The 12,102-nt window shown below is 47.0% G+C and overlaps 1 protein-coding gene across 1 annotated transcript in view; it reads right to left on the bottom strand.

Annotated features, from left to right (window-relative positions):
• Positions 1–6,116, bottom strand: part of LOC126052149 (collagen alpha-1(XXVII) chain-like) — a 213,607-nt gene extending 207,491 nt beyond the window's left edge. The window contains exon 1 of the mRNA XM_049832394.1: positions 6,029–6,116. The gene's annotated coding sequence lies outside the window, so the exon portion shown is untranslated. The remainder of the gene's footprint in view (positions 1–6,028) is intronic.
• Positions 6,117–12,102: the final 5,986 nt, after the last annotated feature.

Genomic DNA, 12,102 nt, shown 5'->3' with positions numbered 1-12,102 from the left:
TTACATTTAAAAGCAGCTAACACTACAGGATCAGCTGGTTTCCTTCCTTGAATTCCATTTGCATTGGAATCTGGTTTTGTAGTGTTAACACTGCATGACAAACACTGATATTATACAGATTAACTTGTCTCTCAGTGGGTGTGTATCTATCACAAGTTACTCTGTCTCTTGGAAAAGAGCAGGGCAGAGCCACTTCATCACAACCTGGAAGACTCTGGAGAAATTCCCAAGCAACAGGTGCAGGGAATTACATCCTCAGCATTGCCAGCAGTCCACTGGAGGAAAAGCAGGTGAAGACACCACTGTCACCTCCCTGGCCAAGCACCACAGTAAGCAGGAGTGAGCCCTGGCTGCCAGAGTACAGCTTCCTCCTGTACAACACTCCTACCGAACAACAGCATGAGAGCTGAAAAAACCTATTCCTCTAGGGATCTCCCATAAGCTCTTTCCAATTTCGAATGTGGTACCTTCCCTTTATCTCCCCTCCCATCTCTTGGAAGCTTCTGAGGACCTTCTGGCAAAGCCAACATCTCTGGTCATTCTCCTTGTTTGCCTCAGGACCAACTTAGTTTGCCCCGTTTTCCTTCAGCACAAGTTCAAAGTTGGGTTGGTCTTCTATGAAGACCTTGCCTAAGTACGTAGAGCAGGAGAGGGCTTCCCAGAAATGGTGCTCTGGTGTTTGCATCCCAGTATGGTGCTTAATCTGTTCCCTCCCCTTTTTACGGTAGTATATTTTTGACTTGTGCTCAGTTTGTCATTCACAGAAATGTTGGATTATTTTCTGCAGGATTGCAGTGGCAAGTTCCTCCATCCTGCAGTCATGCAGTGGAATCTTCCCACATATATGCGCTCTTGTTTAGAGAAACATACAGGGTTTCTTTCTCCTCTAGGAGGGATTCTCTCAAGATCCAGATGAATCCCATCTTCCAGCCTGGTTGAAGCCTTTCCACTTTGCTGTTACCTGCAACTTTTATGAGACTATGTCCTGTCCTATGAGGCAGTTCATTAATGCATATATGAAGTGGTCCTAAAACCCAACAAAACACCACTGCACTGGTTCTTGACCTCCTGGGAGTCTGGGAGCTTCTTCATACCTCCATCTTGGTGATATTCTCTGAAAGTATAGTAATTTGGAAAAATGAACTACTGATATATACATTGCCACAATCTACGCCATGTTTTTCTAGGTTTACAAGAACATCAAGTACTAAAACATCAAAAACCTTACCTACATCATCATCTGCTGTTCCTCCCCACCCACAAACCCTTCTGCCACATCACTAAAGCAAAATTCCTTCATTTAACAGGTTTAATTTTTGACAAAGCCTTGTTATCTCTTAGGCAGTCATAAGCCGTTCCCTTATTCCAGAACCCAGAGGTAAGCTACTCTGCTCTGTAGCTCCTGGTTCCCCCCCCGCCCCTTTTTAAAGCCAAGTACTAGGTTTGCCCTTTCAGTTCTGTGTAACCTCACTCATCCACAGGAGTCCTTGAAGGGAGCCAAGAACAAACTGGTGCTCAAAAACCTCTTTGGCACTATTCCAGGTACTTCGGGGTGAATTTTATCCCAGCCAGTTATCTAACCACCTCTAGTGTGAGTCCATGCCATCATCAATTTCTGTAGAGCATTAACTGAAATTGCAAACTGCAGTCCTGCAGGTTTGGATGGACATGCTGAAGTCTTGAAATGTTCTGGCATCTTTTAACATTAGCTTGCCTCTGCAGTAGGCAGAGGATAGCTGCCTCTTTGGTCTCATTCACAATGAGTCGTCTTCTATTTTTTTGGAAGCATGCCTATTTGTTTGATCTAGTTTCAATTTTTTTGTGTCTTTCCTTTGAGTCTCAGGGCACTATACAGCTCCCAGCTCAGCTGAGCTGATCTCTTATTATACTCCCTCTGTTTCCTTTGATCAGGATAATTTGCGTTTGTGTCCTTCCTAAGTCAGTCTTCAACACATTACAGCAATCAACTGATCCGAGACAAACAAGACAAAAATTGATGTGTTCTGGGAGGTATGTATAGATACTGCAGGCCATATGTTCCCATCCCCAAATGGTATGTAACTTATGCTTTCCATCATAAGTTGCTGCTATAGAAGCCTCTTTTATCCAGCTCAAACCTAAGTAGTTTAAGTCTCTCTGCTCTCAACTAGAAGAATGAGGCCAGCATCCCTCAGCTGGAAAAAGGGTGTGATCTGTGGTCAGGGAGGAGCAGCCAGGACATGCCATACATACGGCCCACGTATCCCGTTGAAACCGCAACCATTGATGCAGAAGCAGTCTTGCAGAGTACAGCCTTCCCCTGGGCCACAAAGGTACTTTGGAGCGCTGGAGAAATGCCGTGGAGCCACGCTGTGCACATGACGCTCTGTGTGCATCTGCATTATATAGCCTCCCATCCCTGCATTTATGCTTTCTTTTCCAGCTGTCTTTTGAAAACCCTGCTACCCACTGACAGCAGGCTTCTGTAGCATTGCTCTTTCCATTGTGCACCAAATCCCCTGCTGATGGACGGGGAGAGCATGCTCTGAGGTTGGGTGTTCTCAGCCTGGTCTATGCGTGTGGGTGAAGGCCAGCACTACCCCCACACTTTCCCTAGTTCATCATCTCACTCCTGTATTAAGGCTGAGTCCAAACCCACTTACGAGCAGAAGAGCAGTTCATAATCACCTCCATCAACATTTAATCCTCAGTATCTTCTTGCCTTGTGGAACACATCAAGCAATTTTAGCCTACTTCACCTGCCACTGATTTCCCACCTGTGTCATCTGGTATATACAGTCTTCAACTCAGCCTTATTCCAGTTAAAATTCTTCATCTCTCTCCCCCCAACTCTCAGAAAGCCTCCCCACCATGTCTTTGCTTGCTGTGAACCACCACCGTCTCAGCACTCCTGACGACAACCTGACCATTGCTTCGACTCACTCTGCTCACTCCCTGCTCCCTGACCGGACCCAAGCGCAATGACTGCACAGGTTTACCACTCCAAGAACGTGGCCTCTCGTATTCCCCCACCCTGCCGAAATCCCCATCTCCACCCTGCCAAAATCCCTATTCAGGTCCACGTGTTAGCTCATAGATTACTGCAACCGCCTTTCCTCTGGCCTTGGCAGACAGTTCTGCCTCAGTGCGTATCTGCCTGGAACAGTACCATAAAGATTTCTTTTAATCTGTTTGCCTTTCCTCCATATAATTCCTCCTTTTGCATTTATCTTTATTTTCTCTACTGCACCAAAACAAAGCCACTTCCCTGCACTCTCAAGGACCCTTCAGAGCCCCACCATAAACAGCAGCAAAGCGTACCCCTCTCCTCCCTCAAAGCTTTTGCAGCTCTTTCCTCTGTTACTCCCCCCCCCCCAACAACAAAACCCTGAAAACAGCCAGGCTGCTGGTGTGCCAAGGCCATTCCTTCTTCTGAAAACCAGTTTGCTCTGTTGTTCTTGGTGCTCCCGCACTCAGTTTGCCTGTGCCCTTATCGTTGTACGCTTTGACTGCAGGCTTCATTGCTTTGTTCACACATTCCCTGCAAGGGAGAGCCCTCCTCACTGCAGTAACACAGCTGATAAACTACAGTTTAGGAAGACTCATGCATCCAAACAAACTCAAATTTCTTCCATCTTCCTTGTAAAGGAAAAATTCATCCGATGCAATTTCTTTTTATGAGGCCAACTTTTACAGACCCTCCAGCTCTCGTTATGGAAAATAAGTGGAAACTCCTGGCAGGAGATTATATTTTTTGTTGTTTTTTTTTTTAAAATATATATGAGCAAAAGCATATATTATGCCTACATAGGCTTTGCCAACAAAATTTGCTGATGCTTGCAAAACTATAGGACAGTTGTCCAAATGCCTGCCACTACTCGTAGACAGTCATGAATTGTCCTTCTTGCTGACAAGTTAATGTTGCATCATAAACTGCCCATATGAAGTTTTGTTGCTATAACACATGACTGAATTCAATATGTCAGAAAAATGATTAATTGCCCTAGAGATTTGGATCTTTAAAAATAGCAGAAATTCAAAAGCCTGATGTTCTTTATTCTGATGCTGGTAGAATTTACATCATGGTTAATAAATAACAGGCCTCCTTGAGAAATTAGGTCATTAGATTATTCTATTTGCAAACATAAAAATTCGATCAGATGGAACTAGTAATGTCTAGGATACATAGACTAGACAACAGTGACATCTCAAAAGCTTATGGGGATTATTTCAAGGAAATCTTGGTCTGACTTTCAAGTGTTTGCAAGTTTAGGTGCTCTAGTATTAGGGGTAAGATTAAAAAAATTAAAAAGTTTCTTTACAGCGACTCAGAACTTGTAGAAGATTTGTTTCTTAGGGTATCCCAAAACTTAGTGTATCTCCTCAAAACAGAAGATGTGTAGCTAGCCTGGGTGACATAACTATCACTGTGCAAATCTGCAGCACCCACCTGCCCAAGCCACCCCTGAGGAGCAAATTTAGCCCCATGTGCTGCTCACTGGTCCTGAGCCAAAGGGATCTATACTTTTAGCATTTGAGATTTTAACTGCAGAGGTTCTTCCAACCCGTCTGCATTGTACAGTACAATTACTATAAGCATACTCTGAACTCACCTACTCTTCACACCTTTTGCTGCTTTTTATGTAGCTGCGATGCATAAGACCACCACAATCAAAAAAAGCTAATGCCAGGCATAACCACCTAGAAACAGGCAGGAAGGGGCCACATTACCCCTTCCCGAGCCAATTCTGACCGTTTCCACATACCTCCTGTGCACAGGGCAGCCTTCCCAGACCCAGCACCCCACTAGCAGCCTGGGAAGAGCTGCTGTTGCCAGGAGGCACACGGAAAAATAAAAGCCAATTATAAGTGATGGCTAGGCTGACAGCAAGTACTTTTAATACAACCACCGCACACGAATGCCAATACACTGGATTGAATCCCTTTCTCATCAGCCCTTTGTATGCTGCAGACTGTCCAGGCGAGCACAGCCCCCAGCACAACAGAGCCTGACCTCAGGACTGCCTCGCTCAGGGCATGGGGTGGGGGAATCGGTGCTCTGAGGCTGCAGGAGGCAGATGCAGATAAAAATCAACTGGGACATTACCGGTTTGTTAAGCTGGTACCTTCCATCTCGGTTTCATTTCTCAAAAGTCCTGGCAATGCAGGAAGAATCAATACTCCCCCAGTATTAGAGGATGCTTTGGCCGCTCGAAGAGAACGGGCTGCTTTTACCAATAGCACACCTACTCCCAAGGGCTGTGGGGAAATTTGGCACATAAATACAATCGATTGAATGGCTTTGTCATAATACAGACCCAGGCCCGCAGTGGGGGGAGGAGAGGGAAGCCCCCTGGGGCCTGCGTGAGACCTTGTCTCCTGCAAACAGGCATGGAACACCCCATGGGGACAGAGAGGACTTGTCTGCAGGGCTCTCCATCACTGCTGCTCCTGCCCTGGGGCCAGCCCTGGCTCCGACAGCAGCTGTCACACAAGTCTTGATGTTAAACAATACATCTGTCAGACCACAGCACTGTGCCTGTGCTTTAACAGACCTTTATAGCCCAAGACACCAGGAAACAGGACACACCAGCTCTTGGGACAGAGGGCTCTTTCCTATCTTCTCTTTTAAATGCCTCCCTGCTTCTCTACAGGCAGAGGAAGGTTGGTAAATAGACTCCACGCTAGTACAGAAACACAAGCCTGGCCTGTACCTGGGTTGTTTTTCTAGAAAATGCTCTCCACTGAGGCTTTTCTGTTCCCTCCAGTCTCCACACCGGGACCCCAATCTTTGGCCAAACCTCTGCTCCTAACACTTTTTTGTTTTCTTAAATGGACTGAGAAGTCCTTTCATAAAGTTCATGCAGGGAAAACACATTCATCCCAGGGTCCAAGTGGATTTTCAGCTCAGGCCCTCGCTCACATCAGCAGCAAGCCCACCTCATGACAATGCCCAGGCCTCGAAGAACCACATACATGCACAAAACCCCCTTTCTATGAAGCGTTTTTGCATGGTTAGGGCTGGTAGGAATTAAAGCAATTCTCTCACCACAGGTCTCCAGGTGACAGGACACAAACGTGAGGCACTCCATCTGCTGACTGCAGAGAGCCTCTGCCAGCCCACTGCTGATGCGGTCTCTGGAAAACATAGTACATAAGACATTTTTCCCCCACTATTTTCAAGCCTGGGCACATTAAGTTTGAATGTAAGTAACCGTTTTTGCAAGTGCCCTGTAGTTTTTCCAGCCTTGGAAAAGTGTTGAGGGCAATGTTTAAAAAAGAAGATAGAAGAAATTCTGCATCAGATTAATGTTTCGGACCTGGGTTATTCCACATTATAACAACTATGCTGCCACATGATTATTTCTTTTCAACGTTTCTGCAAGTCCTTGAGCCCAAGGTCCTCAAAGCATTGCATATTCTTAGGCATATGGCACATCCTAGCACCATCAGATGAGCATCATCTACCCATGGCAATGACTGGGAGGGGAAAAACAGGCAGAAGTGACAGTGAGAACTGGAATGAGAACTCAAACCCACCAGCACCTCCTCTGCAGGTCTCCTCCAGGGCTAGGTGCATCTCCTTTTTGCAGAATTTGGTCTTTTATACAGATGGGGAGAATCGTGGCAGAAAAGCAAATCAACCCTACCCTGCCCAAATCTTACCAGCCTGTCTTCTGGGCCTCTAACACCTTTAAGACTGCTTCCTCTTCTTGGGCCCAGCTGAATGCAGAAGCAGAAGTGCCACTAAAACCAAAACACCCCATGCCCTATGGTTTTTCCAGCTCAATATACCAGTAGAAAATAGCTTGGGAAACACAGGAACTACCAAACACAGTAACACCTGATCTCAGGTCTCACCTTGGTCTCTTACCCATTAATGCTTCTCCCTCCCCACACGTTCCCATTTTCTTGATTATTTTTTGAAGAGGAAGTTGTCACTGGTGATGAAGGAAGGCACAATGAAGTCCAACAGTGCTTGCTTTACAGGGCAACACATCCTGACTCAACACACACAGGTCCTAGGACTAACTCTGACCCTCTTACATGAACCTGGGTAGGCAACTTCTTCATCTGCTATGTTAGATTTCCATCAGGAGTTAGGTGCTCAGGGACAGGAACAGAAATGAGGAATGAGGCAGCAAGGACATACAGAAACACCTGGAAAATAAACCATCTGCTGCAAAATAATTCAGTAAAGTCACAAATAAACCCAGTAGCATGAGTTGTCTTTCCTGGCTGTCCAGTCACAGCCACCTCCCAGGATGCACGACACATCAGCATGGGATGGAGATGGGTTTCCCAGAAGCCCATGTCAGAAGGGACGGGGTGTGGAGGCAGCGGAGAGCATTTGATGTCCCAGGGGAGCTGCCACGCATACTGCTCCAAAAGCTGACCATACTGTCCTCCCCACCGAGGGGGAGGCTTTAACGGTGGGCATGATGGTTGCTAAGAAAAGTGGGGAGATGGGGAGGGGTAGATTTAATAATTAGGCAGGTTTCCCTCCTGTAAAGACAAGTGAGGGACCACAGGAATGAGAAGTGAAGCTCAACACAGAGGTGGAGTCTGCCTGAAAACTGGCACGACGCATCGCTGGACTGAAAGATTTCAGTTTTCACATGCTCCATTTTTCCAACCCAAAAAGATGAAATTTTCCACAGAAGCAGATGCTTTTCTTGAAAGATTTCTTTGAGTAGAAATGCCAAATTCTCCATCAGGAAACTGTTCTGATGGAAGCATTTTCAACAAGCCCCGTTCAAGGTCTATTTCAGGACTGGCCTTTGCTGGCCTGACTCAGTTCTTTAACTCATCACAGGTTGTTTTTCCTGCTGTTACATACTTTTAAATTGAGAGTGTCTCCGTTTTAACTGAGCTCCTGCTACTGTTTAAACAAGCCCCTATTCTGAGTCAGGTCATGAACACGGCAGTCCTGGCAGGGCTCAGCCCAGCATGACCCGGGGCTGCCAGGCAGCAATCGCCTCCCTGTAGGGAATCCCCTTCCCAGCAGGAATGTGGCTGTTGCACAGGGATTGCTCATCCCTCCACAAGCACACGCACTTTTTTCCAAAACCCCCTCTGAAAACCCAACCATTTTAAGCCAGTTTTAAGGCATTTTCAGCCTACTCCACCCATTTCCAGAGTGATGTCAGAAGAGTTTAAAACCATTGTCTGGTTCCACAAGGTCATTTCCACTCACACTGCCACTGATGAGCTGGGATTTCTTTCTTTACTCTCAATTTCAGCTCAATAATCTGCTGCGTTCACATCGCACCCCTTGCCCTCCAAGGGCAGGAGGAGGAAGGAGCCATAAAGCAGCAGATGCCACCAGAACAGCAGAGTACGGCATCTGGCTCCACACAGCATCAAACAGCCTGGGATGCTCCACCATGTCCCCAGACCTCGCTTCAGTGTTTGGCCACCCTTTACAGGGAGGGCTTTTAGCAAATACCTAATCGCATTTTCCATTGCCGCGATGCGATTTGGGCGAGGTGGGCTGTAGGCTGGCCAGGGGCCCGTATCGCTGCCTTCTGCATGCGGGCTGGAGCCTTCATGGCTATTAGGCAGGGGACAGGGTAAAATATCTCAGTTGCACAGAAGGGTAAAGCCTCCTCTAAGACCTGCAGCAAGAGCACCTGAGTGAGTTCTGCTAGGAAATGCATTTCACACCTTTACTTTTAGCCGCTTTGCTGCTTTGGATGTTGGCAGACGTTAATTACCAGGGCAGAGGCTCATAGCACTAACCCACGCTGACAGCAACCACCTCTCCCTCGACCCACAAGACAGAGAAGCATCCAGCAGGAATTTACCAAATACCAACAAATTGCTCCCCATTGAGAAAACCACCTGCAGTCAGCACTGCTGCATGCAGTCCTACAGACACCCACAAAACACATTGCCACAGCCAAGCCCCCACCTCTGGCAGGTCCTGCTCTGCACCAGAGAGGTGGTGACCACGTTTTCCAGTATGTCATCCTTTCCCTGTGCTCCCACCAGCTTCTCCCAGGTGGGAGCAGAGGATTTGTGGCCTCAGATTGCCCTCTTGCGGTACAGCTCATGTGAGCCATTGCAGCGGTTCTCAATATTTTTCCCCCACGCAGGAAGCACAGATCTCTACATCATGCATTCAGATATACTGATGTTAATTCATTTTCCTTAGTTACCTGCTCGGATCACTTCGAAGCGGTGCACAGACCGAGGGCTGAAGTCAGCTGCGCTGAGCTGTACGCGTTCTGCAGCTTAGAACAACATTCTTCCACTCAATGCTGTTTTTCATAGCAACAATTTAAAAAGCTGCGTGTAAGGGGATTGGATTTCCAATAAAAACTCAAGCCAAAAACTATTGAAAAGTTTGTTTTTAAAAAAAACCCAAATCAAAACAAACTCTGCTGTAGCCAAGAACTGAACCAAAAAGTTATTCTTGTCCCTCTACAAATAAGTCCCATGAAACACTAGATCCTTTCAAATTAAAAATGAAAGCTGTACCACAGAGAAAGATTACTTGTTTTCACTTTTATCATTTCAAGTTACAAAGACACTTCATCTTTTATTGGACTGGCTCTTGGTTTAAATTAAAATTTGTATTTAAATAGAAATATTGTTCTCTTCACCCAGTGGCATAAGTGTGCTAGGGTGGGAGATTGATAATGTGGGTGGCTGTTCGACTCCCCCAGATCTGTCATTTAGGCAGGTAGTTTAATTCACAGCACTACCTAGAAGTGAGTTACATACAATCTCCACAGGAGATGGTAGACACTGGGTCCACTGAGCCTTGGGCCTCCTGAGCCAAGTTCCTCACCTCCCAGGTGATAGACCACTGCAATCAGTGCATTTGTATCAAACATGTCATCTCAAATATATAGGTGCTTCCAGAGGATGTTTTCCCCAGCATTGGGCCAGACAAGCTGCCAGCTTGCAGCTGCAATCATTCACCGCAGGCACAATCTCTAAAGTTGGACCAAAGAGGTCTCTAATTCAGTGTCCTGTCCGCAGCAGTGGCCACCAGCAGATGCGTGGAGAAACCATGTGAGAATGGGCACATTTGCAGCCATCCCTTCCTTGGCACAACCTCATGATGTCACGATGTTTTGCTACTTAAATACATGTATTTATAGCTCAGAACACCCGTTGAGGTAAGGCAAATCACATGGAGATCACATCTTTAGAGCTTCACATCCTGCAATGCTTTTGTTTGCAAGGCCTTGAAGCAAGCCTACGCATCTATTTGCAGCTCACTGCACCTCTTCAACTTTCTCTAGAAATCTGTAATCACTCTGGGAACCTAGTGACCCAAGCGGATGAGGCAGGACACGTTTGGACTTGCGCAATCACACCACCATGCTGGACAACACTCAGGGAGGTCCTGCACATCCCTGAGGATATCCCACACCCGACCCCTTCGTTCCTGCCCTTCACTGGTACCATTAGGGGCCAGAAGATTTTCACTCAAGCATCTGCTGTGAGCTCCCACCAACCCAAGAAACACAGGATTAAAAACACATTTAGGTTGCACATTTAGGTTACAGTCACAATTTAGTGCGAGACACTGAAACAAGAAAACCCTACAAGGGAAGTCACCAAGTAGCTTTCCATTCCCCAAAACAGCACAACCTCTAGGCAAAGAGAAACCTGCTTTAATCAAATGTCAGCTCAGTACAGAGCCCAAAGGAGAGAGCCGCATAGCCTGCATTGTACGGTAGGTAAGACAAGATGATTTAATACCTGCCTCCGGCTTTGAGATCTGCTATTAGACTTGGAATTTCAGAAACACAACAATAGCAGGAAAATCAATGGAAACACAATCTGATGAATGGTTAAGACATAAGAGCCAATCCATATTTTGACCAGCACATCACAAGCACACCAAGCACTTTAAAAAGCCATCAATACTCCAACTTTCCAACAGTCTCAGACACAAAGGGAAAAAAAGCACATTTTAAACACCTGAGATGCATGAGAGCCAGGAGTGCTCTGCTGCCATCTCCAGTGCACAGGGTTAAAGCACACAGAGAAAACTTGCACGTGCTTCATCTGCTGGTGGGTACCACACACATTTAGAGAAACCCACTGGCAGTTTGCCAAGGGAGAAGATCAGTTCATATGCATTTTCCTTAAAATGATCTCCCTAAACAGCATCATCTCCTGTTAATGTTGGGCACTCCTCTCCAACCCCCTTGGGGCATTTCTTGCTCCCCAGATTTGGGCACTGTCCTCTCTGATCACACAGGAGGAGAGGCAACAGGCCTGAAGAGATGCTCATAATGTGCCATAAACCAAACAGTGGCAGGCAGCTGCCTATGGAGAGATAACAGAGAGATCCACCCAGCAGCTCCTCTCTTGCAAATGCAGCACTGAGATCCCAGCGGGAGGACACAGGTGGCTCTTTTCCAAGCTTCACCCATGAATCATCCGAACAAGACAACACAATCAATCATGCACATGTTTAGACCGGAGCTTCATTCTCCAAATCTCACTGAGCCCATTAATGGGGCTTCAACGTGCCCCAGGCATCATGTAGGCTTAGCACTCTTTTACCCATACAGGCAGGACCTCTTCACACCCTTAGTTATTATCCACCAAGATGTCAACCAGAACCAGGAACAAATAACAAAATCCAATCAACATAAATTGGTTCCTTGCATCCCCTGCCAGGGACATGGCAGCTTTCAGAAGCCCCCCCGCCCCCGGGCTGAGCTGATGCTGCACCACGGGAAGGCAGTTGCTGCAGGGACACATTTCTTTTCACTCCCAGGTCTGCAGTGACCTTCCCGACATTTGCACCCACCACAGCTTAAGACCCTCACTGGAAAAGCAGCAAACAATCTCTACAAAGCAAAGCAAAACAAAACAAAGCCCACGAAGCAGGTATACCTGCTGGGGACCAGCCAGCCCTGGGGAACAGCAGCATGAGCTTCTCACCAGCTGCACATGGCGCTGCTGCCAGCTCCAACCACGTGCCACCCTCCAACGGGAGGGCTTGGTCTTGACCAGCTCAGCCTATCCATCAAGACCCCTATTGCACTCCCAAATTCCCAATCCCTCCTTGTCCACGTTCACGCTGGAGCAGGGAGGATGCTCAGCGCCGCTGGCACGCACGCCCTGCTGGGGCAGGACCACCCAGCTGCA

This window comes from Accipiter gentilis, chromosome 29 (assembly GCF_929443795.1).
Source record: "Accipiter gentilis chromosome 29, bAccGen1.1, whole genome shotgun sequence".
NCBI classification, from domain to species: Eukaryota; Metazoa; Chordata; class Aves; order Accipitriformes; family Accipitridae; genus Astur; species Astur gentilis.
This window is presented reverse-complemented; position numbering and strand designations above follow the sequence as displayed.